Source organism: Notamacropus eugenii, chromosome 2, assembly GCF_028372415.1.
Source record: "Notamacropus eugenii isolate mMacEug1 chromosome 2, mMacEug1.pri_v2, whole genome shotgun sequence".
Lineage (NCBI taxonomy): Eukaryota > Metazoa > Chordata > Mammalia > Diprotodontia > Macropodidae > Notamacropus > Notamacropus eugenii.
Window position 1 is genome coordinate 87,370,628 of NC_092873.1, and position 10,202 is coordinate 87,380,829.

The following is a 10,202-nucleotide window of genomic DNA, read 5'->3' on the forward strand; positions in this document are numbered from 1 at the left end:
ACCACCATGAATCCAAGTAACAGCTGGTCCTCTGTGCAATGCTTTTTTTTTTTTTCTTTTTATAAATATATTTTCTGGTTTTTTAAAAAAAAAATTTTTCTTTTGTTAATTTATTTTTTAGTTTTCAACATTCACTTCCACAAGATTTTGAGTTCCAAGTTTTCTCACCATCTCGCCACTCCACCTACCCCAAGACCAAGTACATTCTGATTATCCCTTCACCTAATTTGCACTCCCTTCTATCACATAGCTCCCTTCTCTTATTGCCTTCCCCTCTATTTTCTTGTTGGGCTAGAAAGATTTCTATATTCTATTGCCTACATGTCCTATTTCCCAGTTGCATATGAAAACAATTTTAAAGATTTGTTTTTAAAACTTTGAGTTCCAGCTTCTCCCCCTTCATCCCTGCCCTCCCACCCTCATCGAGAAAGTAAGCAATTCAATATAGGTTACACAAGTGTAGTCATGCCAAACACTTCCATGACAGTCATGTTATTAAAGACTAGTTATATTCCATTCTATCTTATCCTGCCCCTCATTTATTCTATTCTTTCTTTTGACCCTGTTCTTCCTCAAAAATGTTTACTTCTAATTACCCTCTTTTGCCATCCCTTCTATCATTCTGCCCACCTCCTGCTTAACCACATCCTCTCTACTTTCCTGTATTGTAAGATAAATTTTCATACCAAATTGAGTGTGCATGTTACTTCCTCCATAAGCCAAATCCAAAGAAAGTATGGTTCACGCTTTCCCTCTCACCTCCCCCCTCTTCTACTCCATTGAAAAAGCTTTTTCTTGCTTCTTTTATGTGATAGATAATTTACTCTATTCTATTTCTTCCTTTCTTCTCCCAGTATATTCCTTTCTCACTCCTTAATTTTATTTTTTTTAGATATCATCCCATCATATTCATCTCACCCCCTGTGACCTCTATCTTTATAATCCCTCCAAGTACAATGATACTGAGAAAAGTCTCAAGAGGTACAAACATTATCTTTCCATGTAGGAATGTAAACAGTTCAAGTTTAGTAAGTCCCTTACAATTTCTCTTTCCTGTTTGTCTTTTCATGCTTCTCTTGATTCTTGTATTTGAAAGTCAACTCTTCTATTCAGTTCTGGTCTTTTTATCAAAAATGCTTGAATGTCCTCTGTTTCATTGAATAGCCAATTTCCCCCTGAAGTATAGTACTTAGTTTTGTTGGGTAGGTGATTCTTGGTATTAATCCTAGCTCCTTTGTCCTCTGGAATTTCATATTCCAAGTCATTCAGTCCCTTAATGTAGAAGCTACTAGATTTTGTGGTATCCTGATTGTGTTTCCACAATACTTGGATAATTTCTTTCTGGCTATTTGTCATATTTTCTCCTTGACCTGGGAACTCTGGAATTTGGCTACAGTATTCCTAGGAGTTTTCCTTTTGGGATCTCTTTCAGGAGGTGATCAGAGGATTCTTTCAATATTTGTTTTATCCTCTGGTTCTAGAATATCAGGAAAATATTCTGTGATAATTTCTTGAAAGTTATTGTCTAGTATCTTTTTTTTTAGATCATGGATTTCAGGTAATACAGTAATTTTCAAATTATATCTCCCATATCTCTTTTCCAGGTCAGTTGTTTTTCCCATGAGATATTTCACATTGTCTGCTATATTTTTATTCCTTTTGTTTTGTTTAAGAATTTCTTGATTTCTCATAAAGTCAGTAGCTTCCATCTGCTCCATTCTAATCTTGAAGGAATTATTTTCTTCAATGAGCTTTTGGACTTCCTTTTCCATCTGGACAATTCTGCTTTTTAAAGCATTCTTCTCCTCATTGGAATTTTGGATCTGTTTTGCCAGTTGAGTTAGTCAAATTTTTAAGTTATTTCTGTCACCATTTTTAGGTCCCCTTTAGCAAGCAGTTGACTCATTTTTCATGATTTTCTTGCATCAATCTTATTTCTCTTCCCCATTTTTCCTCTACTTTTCTTACTTGATTTACAAAATCCTTTTTGAGTTCTTCTGTGGCCTGAGATTAATTCATATTTTTCTTGGAGACTTTGAATGTAGCGTGTTTGAATTTTTTTAATGTTCCTCAGTTTGTATTTTTTAGTCTTCCTTCTCACCAAGTAAGATTCTATAGTTTAATTCTTGTTTTGTTTTTACTCATTCCCCCATCCATTCACTTGACTTTTGAGCTCTTTGTCAAGGTAGTTCTCAGCTTCCAGAGGGGGTGGGGAGCATACTGTCAGCCACTCAATCCATTCACAATCTTTGGACTTAGAGCTCCAGAAACAACTGCTGTTGCTGCTCTATGCCATCTACCATACTCAGGCTGGGGCCAAACCACTCTATTCTCTCACACAGGTCAGACAGGTTTTTTCCACTGACCTTTGAATTTTTCCTCAGTCTTTTGGGGTCATGAAATCTGGAAACCACCAGAGGTGCTGAGATTCAGTCCTACCAAGGCCTGCTCAGGTCCCTCTGTGCCTGCATGGCCCACACTGGCCTGCAGTCTTCTCCCAGTCCTCAGTGATAGATGCTTCCATCAAATTTCCAGGCTTTTTTGAGCAGGAGATTTGCTTCACTCCATCATTTTGTGGATTCTGTAGCTACAGAATTTGTTTAGAGTGATTTTTTACAGATATTTGTCTGGGTTTGGCAGGGAGAGCTCTAAAAGTCCTTCCTTCTACTCTGCCATCTTGGCTCTGTCCCCTCCCCACACCAAGTATTTTTTCTAAGAAAAAAACTTTTCCTTCTGGCTTTGTTTTTAATATTGAAAGATTAGTGATTTTGATGAATTCATATTGTGTCATGGCATTTTACTGAAGCTGTTTTGTCAACTGATTTTTGTTCATTTTCCAGGGTTCTCTAAGAAAACGATTATATCATCTGCAAAAATGATAACAACAACAGTAGCTACAGTTTATTTTGTGCTTATTTTGTGCCCAGCACTGTGTTAAGCATTTTACAACTATTATCTCACTTAATCCTCACAACAACTCTAGGAGGTAGTTGCTCTTAAGCTCATTTTATATTTGAGGAAACTGAAGCAAACAGGAGTTAAGTGACTTGCCCAATGTTACACATCTGGTAAATGTCTGAGGTCAGATTTTAACTCAGGCCTTTCTGATTAAAACACTGGCACTGCATCCACTGCATACCTAGTTGTGTGATAATTTTCACACTGCTGCTGTCTTTCTTTTTCTTTCTTCTTTCATTCTTTCTTTCTGTCTTTTTCTTTTTCTTTCTTTCTTTCCTTCTTCCTTCCCTTCTTCCTTTGTTTCTTTCTTTCTGCCTTTCTTTCTTTCTCTCCCTTCCCTTCTTCCTGTCTTTATTATTTTTTTCTGCCTTCCTTTCTTCCTGTCTTTTTTCTTGGTTTTTCTTTCTTTTTTTTTCTTTTCCTTCTTTCTTTCCTTCCTTCCTTCCTTCCTTCCTTCCTTCCTTCCTTCCTTCCTTCCTTCCTTCCTTCCTTCCTTCCTTCCTGTCTTCTATAGCTGGAATTTTTAGCATTGTATCAAATATTAATGGTGGTGATGGACCTCCTTACTTTATTCCTCTTATTGGAAAAAAAAATCTTTAATTATTCCTCATTGCATATAATATTGGCTCTTGATTTTGGTAGATGCTAATTATCATATGAAGGAAATATAAATGTATTCCTATATGTTCCAGTGTATCTAAGAAAAATGAATACTGAATCTTATCAAAACCTTTCTTGCCTTTGTTGATATGATCACATGATAATATGTGTGTCTTGTTACTAATATGGTATGTTATGTTAACTGTTTTCCTGAGAGTAAATAACCTTTGTATTTCCCTTGTAACCTGCTTCAGGCTTAGAGTATTTTTTTTATTTTTAATCTTTTATTATTTTATTATTTTCAGTGTTCTACAATCACTACCATATAACTTATATTTTTTCCCTCCTGCCTCCTCCTGGGCCCCTTTTATTTTATATAGGTTCTACATGTACATTCCTATTAAATACATTTTAACCATAGTCATGTTGCATAGAAGAATTAAAGTGAACAGGAGAAATCAAATAGCAAACTAAAACATAATACAAAAGAAGATGATCTGCTACATTTTGTGATCAAATTCCATAGTTCTTTCTCTGGATGTGGAAGGCATTTTGCCTTAAAAGACCATTGGGAATTTTTTAGGTCCTTGCATTGCAATGAAGTTCTAAGTCTACCAGAAAAAATCCTCACACACTGTGGTTCTTGCTATATACAAAGTTCTCCTGGTTCTGCTCCTTTCACTCAGCATCAGATCATAAATCTTTCCAGGCCTCTCTGAAGTCTTTATGTTCATCATGTCTTATAGCACAATAGTATTCCATTATATTCATATACCATAATTTATTCAGCCATTCCCCAATTTATGGGCATTCCCTTGATTCTCAGGTTTTGACCACCACAAAGAGTGCTGCTATAAATATTTTTGTACATGTGGGATCCTTTCCCATTTTTATGCTGTCTTGGCAACACAGTCCTAGAAGCAGTATTGCTGGATCAAAGGGTATGCACATTTTTATAGCCCTTTGTGCATAGTTCCAAATTGCTCTCCAGAATAGTTGGATCAGGTCACAGCTCCATCAACAATGGATTAGTGTCCCAACTCTCCCACATCTCCTCCAATATTTACCATCTTCCTGTTCTATCATTTTAGCCAATCTGATAGGTGTGATGTGGTATCTCAAAGTGGTTTGGATTTGCATTTCACTAATTAATAGTGATTTAGAATATTTTTTCATATGACTATAGATATCTTTAATTTCTTCCTCTGAAAACTGCCTGTTAATATCTTTGACCATTTATCAATTGGGGAATGACTTATATTCTTTTACATTTAACTCACTTCTCTATATATTTTTGAAATGAAAACATAGAGTATTTATATAAAGTTTTTCTCCTTGGTAGACAGAATAATGACTTGATCCTGTGTGCTTGTGTGAGGGGCATTTTTGGTACAGATATATTATAAAGAAAAGACACTTTTCATTCCTTTTTCAAGAACAGACAGAAACAATTCCAGATACTCTACAGGGAGTGGACATTTGGAAAGTTGAGTATTTCTTATAATAAAAAACCACTCCAAAAGTGTTGAGAGTTTTACTATTAGCATTATTTTTTTCTTTTTGCCATCCCCCCAAAATGAACATGATATTCAGTCTGAAGAAAGGATTATTTACAGAAAACAGTACTGGTACATGGTGAACTGAGCAAGAGTAACAATAAACTTTGGAAAGCATCCTGCAGGGGAATGCTAGCTCTATCACATGTTCCTGTTAGCTAGATTGTCTCCCTAGAGACTTTGGATAATTTCCCTTGGGTGAAATTGAAATTTCATTGTCTTCGTTGACTTGAAATCTCATTCACTTCTAATGATCTCATTTAATCTGTATATTTTCTGTTATATTCTAATCTGTATAATTTATTTAATTTGTTTTATATCTCTTTGCATAAATGGCTTTATTCACTGTTCACTAATTGTGATGGTATTTTGGGTACCAAGCCTGAAGATACAAGAATGGTTTTTGGCATTCCCTTTCAATAGACAGCATCCCAAACAGTGGGGGTGGTAAGAGAGGAGACATCTCTGGTAGTTTCAGATGTTTCCAGATAGGTTCTGGAATATCTTGGATATCTTGGATAGAGAAGGTGAGATGGTTAAAAATGTTTTCATTTCAAAGTTTCTACTCAACTCTGATATTTTCATTAGAAAAGTCTGAAAGTGCTTTACTGTATTAATCATTATGTCCCAGACTACACTCAGTTCTGTAGGATAAGCTATTCCTCAGCACTAGAGTAAACACTTTGCAAATATTGTCTCATCTGATTCTCACAGCAGCCCTGCTATTATGGTCTCCATTTCACAGCTGAGGAAACTGAAGCAGGCAGTGACTCAGTGATCTGTCCAGGGTCATATAACTAGTCAATGTCTGAGGCCAGATTTTAATTCAAGTCCTCTTGATTCCGGGCCTGGCACTCTTTTTGTATCCCCAGGGCTCAGTATAATAAGTGCATAACATAGTAAATGTTTATTGACTAAATCTTTATGAAATCTCTGTTGTATGCCAGGCAATGTCCTTGGCAATAGGGATACCTTTGTATAATGAGATGGAATACCAAACTAATGAGACATGTCTGAACTTAAATTTTAATAGCAGAAGACAATATGAATTAAGGGAGGTATGACCAAGGAGCAGTATTTTGATCTGGGAAGAATGAGAGGTGAGGAAAGTATTAGGAGACAAACACTTTACTTTAAGTTATCCCTGAAGAATACACTGAGACCTCACATAGCAGAACAAAATGGAGGTGGTTGTGTTGATTCTTAACAGACTACTTTTAGCTTTTAAAAATATTCTTTGAACAAAATGAACACATTTTGTAGTTAAACACTACGAGAGAAGAAGCCTCTTCCTTGTCTGGCCTCTAAGGGAAAAGAGGCTTGTGATTGATTATAAGCACTCTAATTGGCTAGAAGCTCCTTGAAGGCAGAAATCTTTGTGTCTTCTGAAATCAGGAGCAATGCTTTTAAAATAGGGATAGAAGTTCAAGCTGTGATTTTGTTATTATAGACTCCTGGATGAGAGAACTTGGCAACTTACAGCCTCAGAGTATGGCCTAGCAAAGGTGTCAAACACAGCCCATGGGCTTCCAACCATATTAAAATGGAATTAAACATAAATAACATTACACTTAAGTAACTAAGTCAATATGTCAAACACTAAACCTTATATATGAATTAGTAGTATGTTTCTGTTTGAGTTTCACACTGCTGGTCTAAAAGTATAAGTGACTTGCCCAGAATCCCACAGGCAGGAAGTGGTAGGACTTGAACTCTGGTCTTACCATATACAAGAACAGCTCTCTACCCTCTGCAGCTAACTCTCTAGGCTTACTGGCTTTCATATTATATACCTTCAACATAATATTAATGTCCACTGAATAAATGAATGAATGAATGCCTGGGGAAGGGGAAAGACCACAAAAAGTATTTTCAAGTAGTAGTTTCACTTGGTAACAGATGACATTTCAGAAGTTTGGTAGGTAATTGGTCAACACAGTACCACAAGGAACTGAGCTTGGAAAGTCCCTGCTGATGCTGACTTCAATTTAGGAAAAAGAACAAACAACAATTCACCCTATTAGGAAGGGTTCAGGGATAGGAACTGAACTTCCAAGAACCCACACTAGAGTGATTGTCCCTGCCTTCTGTTTCCACTTCCCATAAGAGACCAGCCATCAATTTCCCTGTGACAGTAATATAAGTACCTGAGAAACGGCTATTTTCCCTAAACTGGTAGACATAGGTCACCATGTATAGTATAAATAAAATTAGATGATATCAGAAGGATGATGTCTTGAATGGCAAGTGAATTGAATTTAAGTGAGGCAGAGCTGTGGGAAGCCATCTCCTTACTTTCTCCTCCAGAGAGTCTTCCAGGAGTCATCCAGGAAGAAGAAAAATGTTATTTCATCAAATATTCAGTCTGGTGTCTAGCCTTGGGCCAAAGGGAGTAACTCCATTTCTTTAGCTCCCAGCAATTTTCCCCCATCTACCTCAGTCCCTTGATTGCTTCTGGTTATGAGAGAACTCCAAACTGAGGTAAAAATCTGACTCATTCCTCAGTGCCTGACAATGTTGCCCATACTTTCTTTAACTCAATAATTCTGAACCCCAGCTGGTCAAGCCCCATCCTCAGTCTCCCACTGTCTGGTACCTTATTCCCACTCTCGTCGGCTGGGGATGCACTGGAACCCGCTCTTATGACATCATGAGATTCAATTGCTAAATTTTCAATGTAACCATTTACCCCTTTGGAAGTCAGAATTCTCAAAATCAGAGCCTGATTTGCTTTGTTGGTTGTCTAGACTTAAAGTGATGTAGAAAATGTTCATAATGCAGTTTAAACTTAAAAGTATATTGTCCAGCATACCTCATTCCAGTCTACTGAAATTCCTACTCTTAAGTGACACAATGTGCTTTGCCTTCAGGTGAAATCTTTTTCTTGTTACTCCTTCCATCTTTTGGTTCTCACTGAAACCTGGCTCCTTCCTGGTAACACAGCCTGCATGACTTTCATTTTAAGCACTGGCTGCACTTTACTCAACCTCTTTAACTCACCAGTTGAAATAGAAAAGTTAGAATACTCCATTTTCCCTATAGCTACTTTCAGGTTCTCTCTCTACCACTATCCTCTCAACCTTTGAGGTTCACTCAATCCATATCTACAACCTAATCAAAGTTCTGGTAGCTGTTGTTTACCAACCTCTAGAACATTCTCCTTTTCTACTCAGTGAGTTCAGTGCTTGTCTCAGTCTTTCTCTCCTCAACATCTGCCCTTCTATGGGGGAGACTTCAATATACATATTGATATTCCCTCAAGAACCCTTACTCGCAGTTATTCATTGTACTAATTTCACATAGCCTACTCCTCCAACCCAGCTAGCCAAACACAGAGATGGTCCTGATCTTGCAAGTGATTATTCATTCCAACCCATCTTCTCCAGCAGAATGCCTTCTCTCTCATCTCCATTCTGTTACATGTCTTCAGCTCTCTGTCTGCTCTCTGTATCCTCATGGTCTACAAACATACTCATATATCCTCTATCCTCAAAAAGCTCTTGTGTGATCTGCACATCACTGCTTGATATAATTGTGTACTTCTCCTCCCTTCTGGTGCTAAACTGATTGAGAAAACCCTTTACATAGGTACTTTTACTTCCTTTCTTTTTATTTTCTTCCTAACTCTCTACAATATGGCTTTTGATCTAAACATTCAACCAAAACTGCTCTCTCCAAAGTTACCAATTGCCTCTTAATTTCCAGATCTAATGATCTTTTCTCAGGCTCCATCCTTCATGAGCTTTCTGTAGTCTCTGACACTGTTAATCACCCTCGCCTTGATATTTTCTTCTCTCTAGATTTTCATGACAACACTCTCTCCTGTTCTCCTCCCAAATGTCTGCCCATCCCTTCTCTCTTTTGCTGGTTATTTACCTTTCCCTTGCACTGATTTATTTGGAATAATCTATTTGAGAAATCCACCAAATGCAGAAAATTTAGGAGGATATTTTGATTACAAATGAGTTTGCTCAATGATTCTCATTATTACTAAGGAAAAGAATCTTTTTTTTTTATGATCTCAAACACTCTGAAGCATTTTGGCACTCGAAAGCCAATGTGTTTGGAAGTAATAGAGAAGTACCTTCTGTCCTTCCCTCCCCCTCATGTAATCACACAACTTGTCTATTTTGAAAAATGAATTTTGCTACTCTTGTAATAACTTGAAAAGCTAGGTGTGGCTCCTTATATTTCTCAAGACAAGTGACTGTCAGTTAAAATGGAATAAGTTTGTAGTATACAAGGAGATCATATGAAAAAATGGTTGCTGTTATTCTTTATTTAATGTTTTAAGATTTTCATTTTAAATATACAATCCCATTTTTTTCTTCACAACTCTTTGAAGAAGCTATTACTATTATCCCTATTTTGCTCATAAGAAAACTGGGGCTAATTATTTAATTCATAAATTATTATTAAATGATCCAGGAAGAGATTAATCAGAAAACTCCCATGCAAAAGCAGAGTGGTGGTGGAGAGTGGCTCTGTTAAAAAGCTCCAATTCAGAAATAAAGTTGGAGAGATGAATAAATCAAAGGAAAAACTGAACAGTACCAAATATTACTGCAAATCTAGAGATTCCTGCAAATGGAAAGTGACGGAAACAACCACAATTAGCAACTCAAATGACGGGAAAAAGGGATTTTTCCATAAGCACTACAACATTATTTAGAAGAAATAAAGGAAAACATTGAGAATGAAGTAAAATCTGGGCAAGAAAGAATGGAAAGAACAAGGAGCTAAGGGGAAAAAAAGAGTAAACCATATATATAACAGGACTCTCATAAAATTAGATTAGCTGAAACAGAAATTAGCAGAAAAACATTAAAAAAGTAAAAAAATTCTGTTTCATAGACAACCCTGTTCTTATGTCCTTCTATGTGCATGGAAATGTTTTTCTTTTGGTACCGAATTTGGCATTTTAAAAATTTTAACATCTAAAAACTACATTGGATCTGACTTATGAGTACAGTCTTTAGGAATATGTGGAGTATGCTCTCAGGACAAAATCATGATGGGGAATTGAGTAAGCTTGGATATTCTGTAATTAATACCAAATTAATAGCTAGGCAGTGGGAAGGAAGCTTT